Source organism: Armigeres subalbatus, chromosome 2 (genome assembly GCF_024139115.2).
Source record: "Armigeres subalbatus isolate Guangzhou_Male chromosome 2, GZ_Asu_2, whole genome shotgun sequence".
In the NCBI taxonomy this organism is placed as follows: domain Eukaryota; kingdom Metazoa; phylum Arthropoda; class Insecta; order Diptera; family Culicidae; genus Armigeres; species Armigeres subalbatus.
In genome coordinates this window covers 319,888,319-319,900,524 of record NC_085140.1, presented here as the reverse complement: position 1 = coordinate 319,900,524, position 12,206 = coordinate 319,888,319, and the positions used below count along the sequence as shown (strand labels likewise).

General features: G+C 39.6%; 1 pseudogene; it reads left to right on the top strand.

Annotated features, from left to right (window-relative positions):
* LOC134209896 (zinc finger protein 354A-like) overlaps positions 1-11,714 on the top strand; it is a 44,531-nt pseudogene extending 32,817 nt beyond the window's left edge.
* The last annotated feature ends 492 nt before the right edge of the window (positions 11,715-12,206 follow it).

Genomic DNA, 12,206 nt, shown 5'->3' with positions numbered 1-12,206 from the left:
ATGGGCAGAGGCGCATCCACGTTCCAAGTCGTTGGTAGGACAAATAGGATATGTCGATTTGAGTCGATTTCTGGTAGTATTATCATTAGCTTAAATCTATTCGCATAATTTGTAGTTGTTACAAGCCTGAACTTTGGTGCCACGGAGGTTTTGACATACAGACATACAGATTTGAAAGGAACGAGCTTGTGATCGAACCCACGTCCTCCTGCTTATAGGCAGAAGCGCTGGCAACTGAATCACTGTTTTTTCTCGAAATCGATCACATTTTCCCAATATTGTCATTAATCATGACAGTTACTTCATATCCATCCATATCAATGTGATACAGATATGCTTGCGGTAACTTGATCAGTTCTAAAATTATAGACTTAAAAAGATCTTTACGGACAGAATAATTACATAATGTGAGAAATTTTCTTAGATTTTCATGTCAAATATTGTTTTCAAAGATTGTTTAAGTTGTGAAGAAGCTGGCTTACATCTTTGAATTCTTATGATTATAGAACATTTTTATCAGCTTCTAGTACAAGTCATCACAGAAATTTGTATGAATATTTAATGGGTTCAATCAATTTATCAGAAATGGTAATGGAACTACCTGTTGAAAGCGAACATCCAAGAAATCTTATGATTTCAAAGAATCTTTATGGAAGCTCAGAATTGATGACGGAGCAGATCTGTTCATGGCTTTTCAGTTTCAAAATTGTTTACGTGGCTTCTTATAGTCCATTTAAACTTACTTTATTTATCATGGGTTCTAGAATTTTAATTATTCGCATTTGCTGATTTCATAATAATTTTTTATTTTACCTCTGGAAAACTTCAAGTCCAGAGGTATTTTCGATCATTTAGTAATCTGGGTTCAATCATTTAGTAGTTTGTCAATAACTCATTCCAGAGGCTGAATTCCAAAACGTGTAGTATGGTGAACTAGTGCGAAGGTTTTCTACTACTTTGTTCGTTGTTTGCACTAGTTGCAGCAACTAAAATTAAATTATTGGTATTTGCTAATTATCTATTATAAGCTATTGCAACAAGCGCTTTAATTTCGTTATTAGTGGAATTCAAAGCATGACAATACCTTCACGATAAAGGTTCAGCGTACGACATTTTTGAATAAGCCATGGAATATTGACAAACTAAAAAGATCGAGCCCAGTTTACCAAATAATCGAAAACATCTTTGCTTTAGACATCCTGAACACTATCGGGATTATAAAGTGCCTAAAGTTCTAAAGAACAAACAGTACTCTATATCTTTAGAATTCCATAATCATCTATGATTATTCTAAAGACTACAATTAGCTTTGAAATCACCATTTGATAACACACAGATTCTTGCCAGTCAACGACTTCTTATGTTCTTACCATAATCATGGGTAGGACAATGCTTTGATTGTCCACCCAGGCAAATTCATGCGTAGGACATGTCCTCCCGGCGCCACTGATCGCGGTGATTCTACACTTCATTTTGATTAATTTTATTTTTATCTAAATAAGTTAAAACTTATAGAAACTTATAAAACTAGATAGAAACGAGATAGTGCAACATTTTCTTCTAAAGTGGTTTGTTTGACATTTTGACTTATGCTCCATAGACATATCTCTAAATCCTTTGTAGATGGCGCTGTACGTTATTTCCTCGAAAACACCCTAAACTGATTTTTTCGCGTTAAACCTCTGGTAAAAGTTAGAATCGTCTCTTTCCGAAAATTATTAGACTGGTCTTTTTTGTTACGGCACTAGAGTGACTAATTTCTGATGGGGTGATTTAAAAAAGTCAACGTTTTTTTTAAACAGTTATTTAGCCTATCTTTTGAAATACTGGTTCGATTTTCAATCAATAGCCATGCAATTTAATCTCCCAACTTCACATATTATATAAATAGAGATAACGGGCAAGCCATTCTGGAGATGATATTTTCAAAATAAATGAATTAATTCGCCATACAAACAACATTGTGGGCAACCGTGCGTCTCCATATTTGTGATATATGATTGTACCGGTGTTTGTTATCTACTCAAAAATGTATTTTTCAAAACGGATTGCTCAACATTTCTATTTTTTCAAAACTATGTGTAAAATTGAGAGAATAAATTTCTTGACTTGATTTGATTTCGAAAAATGCTAAAAGAAATGATTTTTTAAATTCATCGATATCTTAGATCACCCTTCTAGTGACGGAACAAAAATACAAGTCTAATAATTTTGAAGGACGATTCTACCAAATATTGCAGAACTCAGAAGTTAACGTAAAATCGTTTCATTCTGAATTTCTGTAATATGTTGATTTTCAGTGCATATTAATACCAGATTTGGAATAATGGTAGACAAAAAGCTCCGAATGTCTCCACTTTTTTTCTTCACGATATCAAAGTTTGAATTATGTTCAGACAAAATTTTAGCTGCCGCCATCTGCCCATTCTAAGTTATATATTTTCTAAACAGTGTTTTTACCTACTAATTCCTTTGAAAGCATACCTCAAAAACTTTCAAGGAAATAACGTACAGCGCCATCTACAAGGTTATAGAGCATATGTGTCTATGGATCATAAGTCTAAAATGTCAAAACAAACCACTTTGTAGAAGAGATTTTGCTCTATTGTTTCTATCAAAGATAATACTTATCTAGGTAAGTTTTAACTTACGTAGATAAAAATAAAATTCATCAAAATGAAGCTTAAAATCAACCGCGATAGTGTGCTGAAGACACCAAAACACTAGAACATATCCAGAGAGTGCTAGACGTTTTGTCCAACGAATACAGCGGTCTGCCACAGTGAGCCACGGCAATTCATTCAAATGGTCGACAGCCTATCGTCCGACCTCGTGGGTGGTACGAAACCGGTTGTCATCATGGTTGACTTTATTGCTGTGGCAGCGGATCGATAGCCGGATAGATTGCTTTGCTGAAGCTCGGTGGTGCTAGTCAATGATAGCTCAACCAGCACATTCCGTTGGAATGGGATGGAGTTATTCATTGACGTGAGGTTCTGTAGCCCTGGATCGAGAGAACTGAACTAGAAGGGATGTGGGCTACAAGCATGCAATCGTTTAGCAAATCCACTACATGATCATGGGAACTTCGTCAGGTTCGTGGGAGAGGCCTCTAGTTTAGAAACGGCAGACCTCGGAGAACTGGTGGAGGCAGCCTTTAGAGATTCGGTCAATCTTTGGCAAGGCTAAGGATGCAAAAAGCACGCACTAAGATAGGCTGGTATAAACGCCACTTAACGTTCAAAATGGTGGAACTAACCCTTAAAGTCATTAGTAGCAGTGAAACTTTGTTTCGAAGTTTGCGAAGAAGAACATCAGCTACACACTTAGTTTTTATTTCTGCAGCTCGGCAAAATCCGCACACCGTGCGTCAGCAAAATAATAAACTGATATTCCGGCAAAATGATGCTTGTTAGCTGATTTTCGGCAAATTATTTGCTGATTTTAGCAATTTTGACAGAAATCTCGGCAAAAAACATGTTTGCTGGGGCACGGCTGTGCGAATCTCGGTAAAGTTGACCATTTTCTGGATCTTGGTAAAAAATTAGGTTTGTACGGTATTGAGAATTCGAGCTTGTGGGAAGGCCTTTTGGGAACGAGATCCCAGCTGGAGTCGTAGCAGCTAACAGAGGCGTAAGATTCCCAGAAATCGTATCGCTTGGAATCAGAACAGCGTATTCTTAGACATCAGAGATATATTGCGATATTCTTTTACCATTGAAGGATTTTTCTCCAAAATCAGCGGTAGTCTGAGATGGTATTTTATAAATTCCCATATCCTATCTGGGGTAGTTAAGCGGTCTGAATCCTCCGATACATTTGCAGACATTTCATTAGATTTGTTTCGATTGCCTATTTACCTTTCAAAAGCGGCCGTCTACGACCCCTAATTTCAGGACAAGTGACAATAATGGAGTGGGCAACGAGCTCAGTGGTCTAGTTGGTCTAGTCGCTTCTGCCTTATAAGCACGAGGTCGTGGGTTCAATTCCAGGCTCGCCCTTTCTTACTTTGTATTTCTATCTTGGTTCTTTCTATTGTTATAACCTTCCACACAATCCCAAAACATCCTGTGGCACCTATGAAAGGTCGTAGAGTTCTCTGCATCTTTCTTAACTAGATGTCCCTCCTTTTCTTACCATTCCTCAACTTCCGAGGAGTGGCCGGGACAGATCTCGACTATTGAAGAGTAAATTGCTTCCGTCTAAGAGATAGTGATTAGTCCCCAATCAGTATCTGAAGAAAAGTTACTCTGTGATGTTACTCTCATACAATATTCTTGGCTTGTACCACCTACGAATTTGTGCGAATTGCTTAATGCTAATGCTAATGCTAAGTGAATAATGGAGTGGGCCTCTTATGTTTTATGACCTCTTCTTGAAATGTTATTAGATCTCACTCTCGCATGATAATTGCCCTAGATTACCAGACACGCCTATCTAACGCAACGCTTTCAATTTTCGATTTTACGAGTCTTGTTACTCACCCACTGCCCCTAGAATGCAGGTACAGCACGGTGCCAACATTATTGACATTAAAATGAGCTATGCAACTGAAATTATGCCTCTGGTTTGTAAATTGGATAAAATAAAAAACGTACCAAATCGACGACTGACTGCCATACGTCCTTCCATAGGACCCAAGTGTCTCCCCAACAGGCAATTTTCGCAGCTCTGTTGGACTCTGTGCTGGCTTCAACAGCCAGCCACCAACCCTTCTCGGGCGTTGTTATTCAATTCAAGAAATGACCGAACTCGCGTCGCACAAGGTGGTCGCGCAACGGACGCCGGCCTGGTTGGGGCAAAGGAACGACCTGCATAAAGTAGAAAGTTGATATTGATAGCAGGCAGATAAGTATTAATTTATTAGTATTTGGAACTGTAATTAGAACTGGTTAAATTGATAAGTACTTTTCTTTTTAAGAATGTAGATATTTGGCTATCGTTTTTATGTAAATGATTTTTTAAAAGAAAAATGAGATAAATTTTATGTTATGTCATTAAGGAAGATCATAAAAAAAATTCTCAAATGACATTCTTTCTGGGCTTTTTATCAAAAATTCAGTTTTGGTGTGGGCAAACATAATATAGTTTAATGTAATGGTGTGAAATGCTAAAACTTGTCTAATTACAGTTTAGACAGAATCGGAGGTTTTTATCTCGCAGTACTTCTGTAAAACTGATAATCTAAGACATTAGAAGATGTTTTTACTGAAAAGTCCTGCTATGCTATGTGGCTAATACAATTCATTCCTGGGCGAACCTCTCGGTGGAAGGCGTGTGCCTCCGGAGGAATGTGTTTAATGTCGCGCGCGGGCGCGTGTTTATGCTCTCGCTATAAGATAGAAGGCCCCGTGGCTGCCTGCCAATACCGTTGCTGTCACTCTTGTCAAGTCGTGAACATAATGTTGCCTCTCGTCGCACGCCTCACGTCGCTGTTGTCTCCGGCGGTGGCTATCCATATAAATGTGACTGCGCGCGGTGGAGCGCTAGCGCACCACCACGAGCGCTAAAGCACGCGAATGATAGCAGCGTTGGGTGAACAGGATTAGCATGGTTCTAGCAGGAGAGCGGATTTTTGCATCATTTACATTAGTCCCAAAAGGCTGCATTTTGGCTCTGCTGATTCTGGCGCCTCACTGTTCGGTGAAGGGCACGAACGAGAAAATATGTGCAGCCTATCGTAGGGGATGACTAATGTTCTCAGTTTCGAAGTCTCCGGCGAACGGTCGTAGGTTCTCGATTGCATGATGGAGCACAAGAACGGATGTAAAACAATTTAAGCCATTTATTTTTAATATTTCGAAGCAATATACGTTTAAAGAGGAAGGTTCAGATACAGAGTGTAAAACGAAAAATTCCAAATTCGAGACCATTACGTAATTATAAGGGTTTTTAAACGTTAATAGTGTCTTTATCTTTCGATTGATTATCGAGATTTTCTTATCAATCGATTCGGAAACTGTCCAGCAATTTTCTGAATCCGTTGAAACTATTGATTATCAATGTTAAACTATAAAAAAATAGTTTCTTTCCCAGTCTGTACAAAAATCAGAATTAACCAATCCCGTTCCATCCCAACACGGACATCTGATTTATGTGAGTTACGGGTCTTGGCCACTGCTTCATTTTCCTTGTGTATAAAAAAATCGTGTTTCGTGCATGCGCGTCATTTTCAATCGTGATTTCACGGAGAGTGAACGAAGGCGTCCGAAAGCAACTGCTGTCGTAGCGGTGGTGCAGCAGAAAATTTGTTGCTGTTGTATTCACATCCGTGTACCAATCAGCATCTAAGGCGATCGTCGGCGGATCCGACAATCGACGGCTTCTGTAGCGGATAACCATTGGCAACGGCACAAAGCTGCCATCGGTATCAGAATCTCAAGCACGTGTCGAAATGAGACGATGCCATAAACTAATTCGCATGATGACTGAAGAAAAATCCATGGCGTCAGTATCGGCCCTTACGACCACCATCGGCTAGTGCTTGCCCCCCGAAAACATATTCACTATTGAGAATTCATCCAAAAATGTATTCATAAGAGAAGATTAATCAGAATTTCCAAAGTACAAAACGTAATCGCTTGACGAAGGCAGAATGTTGCCGTCGATAGAAGCATCTCAAGTGCGTGTCGGAAAAAGACGCTTCAATGAATTTATTCACACAGTGTCAGAAAAAATTTGATGTTGTCAAGTAGTGGTGATCGTTGCAGGTGATTGTTGCAGATTTTTATCACTACAGTGGCGTCCTTACCGATTTGACTGTCGTCTGCGGAAAGTGTAATTTTCTCGTAAGATTGTGAATAGTTTTGTAGCTATTAGTGATTTGTTTCAGATTATTATTGACCTCTTGACCTACCAATAATGGAGGTAGTGGGGTTTTAATGAGATTTTTCATAATTATACACTTTACTATGATTTCAGTCGATGAGTCATATGCTTTAAATATCCTGTCAAAAACAACTTATCCTAAGATTTTACCGAAAAAATGAAAACGATGATTGACTCCTTTGCACCTATAGTGGTTGCAGCTGTACCAATAGTAGTGACTCACCACTGGTGAGTCTACAAGAAACCAATGGATAGCACCACTATGGGACCAAATAATTTTACCACCACTAAAGGAACAGGGTACCCATTAGTGGTGCAAGCGATATTGGTAGTTGTTGATGTTAAATTACATCAATTTCATTTTTTAATAAATTTATTAGTTTATCTAGCATTAAAATTTTAAATTTCCCATAATAATCAATTAAAAAAAAATACATTGGTTGATCTACTAATACCTCCCCTATTGGTACCATTACCCTAGTTGGAATTGTCAATGTAGTCAACATTAAATTTCCTTTTTTTCGGAGAACATCCGAAATTTGTTCAGTCACCATGCGAATGAAATTTTGCAGCGCTTACTTCGACACGATTGGGATTCCGCTACCGACGGTCATCGTCAAACAATTGTGCTTTGAAATATGAAGAAACAGTGACTCAGATTAACTTTGTATTGTACAAATGGTGGAATTATTTTCAATAATGGACATTTTCATTCACTAATAGCAACAACACCAGACTCAGAATCTCACGAGAAAATTTCAGTTTACAGAGTACAACCACAGATAACAGATGTTGGGCTGGCATCCTATACGTGTAAACATCCGCAACCGTTATTTCAAATGTATTTTAAATTGGGACCGCGTTTGGCAATCGATTGGAGATGGCGCAAGGATCATTGTTATGTAAACGCAGCCCGATTGCGGCTCAAATGCATTTGCTGCGTTCGACGTTGTTAATCAGCTGCATCCTAGGTACTGCCGCAATCAGTTGAGTAGATGGCAGTAGTGGGCCAACGTATATTAATTCAAAAGTTTGGATTTTCAATAAAATTTTTCTAGCTTCAATGTCTGTTATCTGTGGTACAACCAACCAATGACCACCACCATCGTAAAGACATTTTCAATCGTCGTCTGCGGTAAAATTTATTGCAGCGTCCGATGAACTGTATGCCGTCGCCAAGCGATTGTGTTTTGTATTGTGATGAATATTCGTCTAGGATCAACTTACTCTTAAACAATTCATGGAATGAGAAAATGTTAATTTTCGCTGACGATAACCAAATCGATGGAGATGCCAATGAATTCCTGCAGCAAACCACCGTCGATTGACGCCATGATTCTGCGACCCATGCCAAACTTTTTTTTGTAATTCGTTTGATCAAGTCTCTTGTTATTCGTCTCAATAAACGCACTTTAAACAACAAATCAGAATCAAGCGAGAAAATTTCACTGCACATGATAAGTCACATTTTGATTGCATTTGATAAGTCAAAGTGCATTCTTTTACTTTCTTCCCTAGAGATGAGCCAGCCTAGGGCTAAAAATCTCTTTAACCCTTAAAAGGCCGGGACGACAGTCACCTCCTTCAAAGTGCTCGTTTCAGTAAAGCGTTGACCAAATTTAATGATCCGGACTTTTCTCAAAGGGATTAGTAGAGCTTTCTTTTGACATAGGTGCCGTTCTGCTAGACCCTCCGCGTTCAACAATACGCTTACTATTCATAGCATCTATAAGAAACTTAGACACGATCCAGTGTTGTGATCAAAAGTATTGATAGTGTCATAATTTTCATTGCACGTGACTGGCGAAAAATTCTTTTAATAGTGTTGAAACCTGTTGATAATAACGTTGATAGAAACATATCAGAAATGTTATTTTTAAGACAAAAGCTGCAAAATCAAAGATTTATATACACGTGTACGTCTATAGTTTACCTGCAAAAAATATACCTCTTAGAGAATAGACTTTATGATCGGGAGGAAACGGGTATCTTCAACAACAACAAATGCATGATAGGTACATACCATGACAATGCTCACGAAAAAGCAAAAAAATTACTACTACTAAGGTTGTTAAAGATCTTATAGTAATTTTTTTCTTCAGTCAAACAAATGACACCAAACTAGTCAGTAAAAACTTAAAAGTGATTTTGTTTATTGAAATATTACGAACAACATGAGTAGCCGCTTTCTCAACTGTTGTAGGCCGTTTGATGGAAAAAAGTGTTCAAAAGAGTTACGAAATCTCACCGAAAGCACCATAGATAAACTGAAAGCGACTGGTTATGCTCCAATGTCCACATTGAATACAAATTTACGCATTTGCACGTCCTGCCGTCTAAACGTTGACAAAAGAGCAATCTGTATATCATCGGTTGAGCAGAGCGCAGGAAGTTCGAAAACGACAGCAACTGAGGAATTGCCAGATGTATCGACAACAACTGAGGAATTACCAGAAGTATTAAGTGCTGAGAGCCTTGCCACCGTACCATCAGCGAAATCTGTTTCAACAAATCAATCGGAAGATGAGTGTATCCAAAAGGTCAACATCGAACGCTTTAACGAGGGCATAGCTGGGATAAAAGTGACTCCGATTAAATGGAGTAAGATGGACTACGTTTATTACCCGGAGAAAAAATACCGTGAAATAAACGAAGCTGTACGAAGAAACCTCTTCAAATTAGGACCTGATGATGTGGAAAATACAGACTACGATGAGGTAATTATAAATATGAAGGAAAGGTTCTCGAATGCAGCCACGACAAGGAAAGAAAAATTATTGATTTTGTCGATGCTGCCAAGTTCGTGGTCTATTCAGGATGCCATTGATGAGTTCAAAACCAATAGAAATACAGTAAAAGAGGCAAAACAATTGAAGAATAACTGTCTTTCAACCAAAAATACTAGGTCTAGTACTGCATTAACAGATGAGACAAAAGAAATAGTAGTTCAATATTTTGAAGATGATGAAGTAAGTCGAGCTATGCCTGGTCAAAAAGATTATGTATCAGTAAAAAAAGATGGAAAGCGTCAAGCAATCCAAAAACGATTAATGATGACGACTTTGAAAGAAGCGTACACACGCTTCAAGGAAATTCACGATAATATTAAAATAGGTTTTTCCTCATTTGCAAGCCTTCGGCCAAGACAATGTAAGCTTCTTTCCAATTCAGGAACACATAATGTGTGTGTGTGCACAACCCATGAGAATATTAATCTTATTTTACATAGTTTGAAAAGAATCAATTTAACAAAGGATATTAAAATGTTAACTGGTAGTCTTTTGTGTGAAAATACAACATCAAATTGCTATCTACGATCTTGTTCGGATTGTCCAGATTCTTCATCATTGGAAAATACTTTATTCGCTGAGTTTGAAGAAAATATATTGATCAGTTATCATTTGAGCAATGGGTGACCACGGATAGGTGTGACATAGAAACTATTGTAAAACCTGTAGATGAGTTTGTGTCATATTTTTGCTTGAAATTAGAAAGTTTAATCCTCACGATTTCATTAAAACAGAACAAGGCTTCCGAGGCCTCTTGAAAGGAGAGCCACCGGGCCTCTTGAAGAGGGGCTTCCAGGCCTGCCTCTTGAAGGGAGGCTCTGAGGCCGCTTCAAGGAGGCTTCCGAGCCTCTTGAAAGGAGGCTCTGAGGCCTCTTGAAAGGGGAGGCTGAGCCTCTTGAAAGGAGGCTTCCGGAGCCTCTTGAAAGGAGGCTCCGGGCCTCTTGAAAGGAGGCTTCTGAGCCTCTTGAAAGGAGGCTTTCGAGCCTCTTGAAAGGAGGCTTCCGAGCCTCTTGAAAGGAGGCTTCCGAGCCTCTTGAAAGGAGGCTTCCGAGCCTCTTGAAAGGAGGCTTCCGAGCCTCTTGAAAGGAGGCTTCCGAGCCTCTTGAAAGGATTGCTCCGAGGTGCTTAGAAGGCGGCTTTCGAGAAGCGTAGAAAGATGCTTCCAATCCTTTCAAAACGAAGCAACCGAGCTTTTAATAAAAAAAACCTTCATGTCTCTCAAATTGAGGCTTCCGAACGTGTAAACTCTAAGCTTTAGTTCAGAAGCATATTCTTAACATATTATTCAATATTTTGTTTCGATTAGGTAGATTACATAGAAGATTTTTTAAATTTGTTCATTCGTCGTCCTGTCCTTTTGATCTTTTGTCGCACTAATATTTTTTTGTAAACAGGTTTAAGTATAAATATAAGAAATGGTACAATACAATAACAATATTATTAATTGCCCCCTATTGTTTTGTACAGATTATACCGTTTAACCTGAGGTTATTTTCTTTTCGGGCGATTTCAATGCGAAGATTGGATTCGACAACTCGAACCATTAGCGTATCATGAGACGCCATAGTCTCAGAAGAAAGTTAGTGCTTAACGTGATTCTTCAAGGATGTTGTACTTCGACATATCACGGATGGGTGCGCTGTCCTACCAACTGTCTGACTACAGGAATAACTTTAGGGTAGGTAAGCACACCTGTCATTTTTTTGAGCGAGCTGTCAGCCGAAAATGAAAACAGAGCCTTTTTGATGTACGGAACAAACGTAGTTCCCATATCGAGTGCGATCATCTCCTCCTCATCTGCTAAATACGCATGTGCATTGCACGGATTCTTCGGCAGGAGGAGAGAGTCGGTTCAACACTCGCTGACTGGATGATGCCACGTTGAAAAGGTCTTTTTGGAAAGAATTGGAGACTCGTGCTGCAGATATTTCGGAAGGTGGCAGCGTGAAGGACCAATTCGAATAAACAGCCAATTCGCGCTTCTAGTCACGCTTGGCCCTGGGACTGATGCAGCGGTCGCCCTACTCCACTGCCCAACCGTTGAAATCTCCCGCTATGACGACCGGTTTCCGATCATCCTGTCGATCATCTGGTTGAGCTGTTCTAATTGTCACGTTGGTGGCGCCTAGCAACTACAGTAGAACACACCATTGATCTTGGCTATCGCGACACCCTCAGCGGAGACGTGTACCACCTCTTGGACCGGGTACCGTCCCTTCGTGCAAATGGCCGCTATCCTAGACACGTTTGTCACCCAAATGCCGTTATCGACAGGGACCGTTGTACGGGTCGTACAGGAGGGCGACATCGGTCCTCGATTCCAAGACCAACTGCGGAAGTGGATGCTCGTTTTCTACGTAACTTTCTTCGCTTCGTCTCCGTTCTGCTACTTCCAGGATGATCACCTTCCGCCGTTACCACCAACAGCTTTGACGATTGACTCGTAAATTTTTCAATTCTGAGCCACAGGGATTTGCGACTAGATTCGTGGCGGGTTCTGCTCTTTGTTTCAGCTGGCGTTGCAACAACGGTAGCTGCGATGGCAACAGCGACAGGGACTCCTGGGATGCGGTACTGCAACCACTCTCC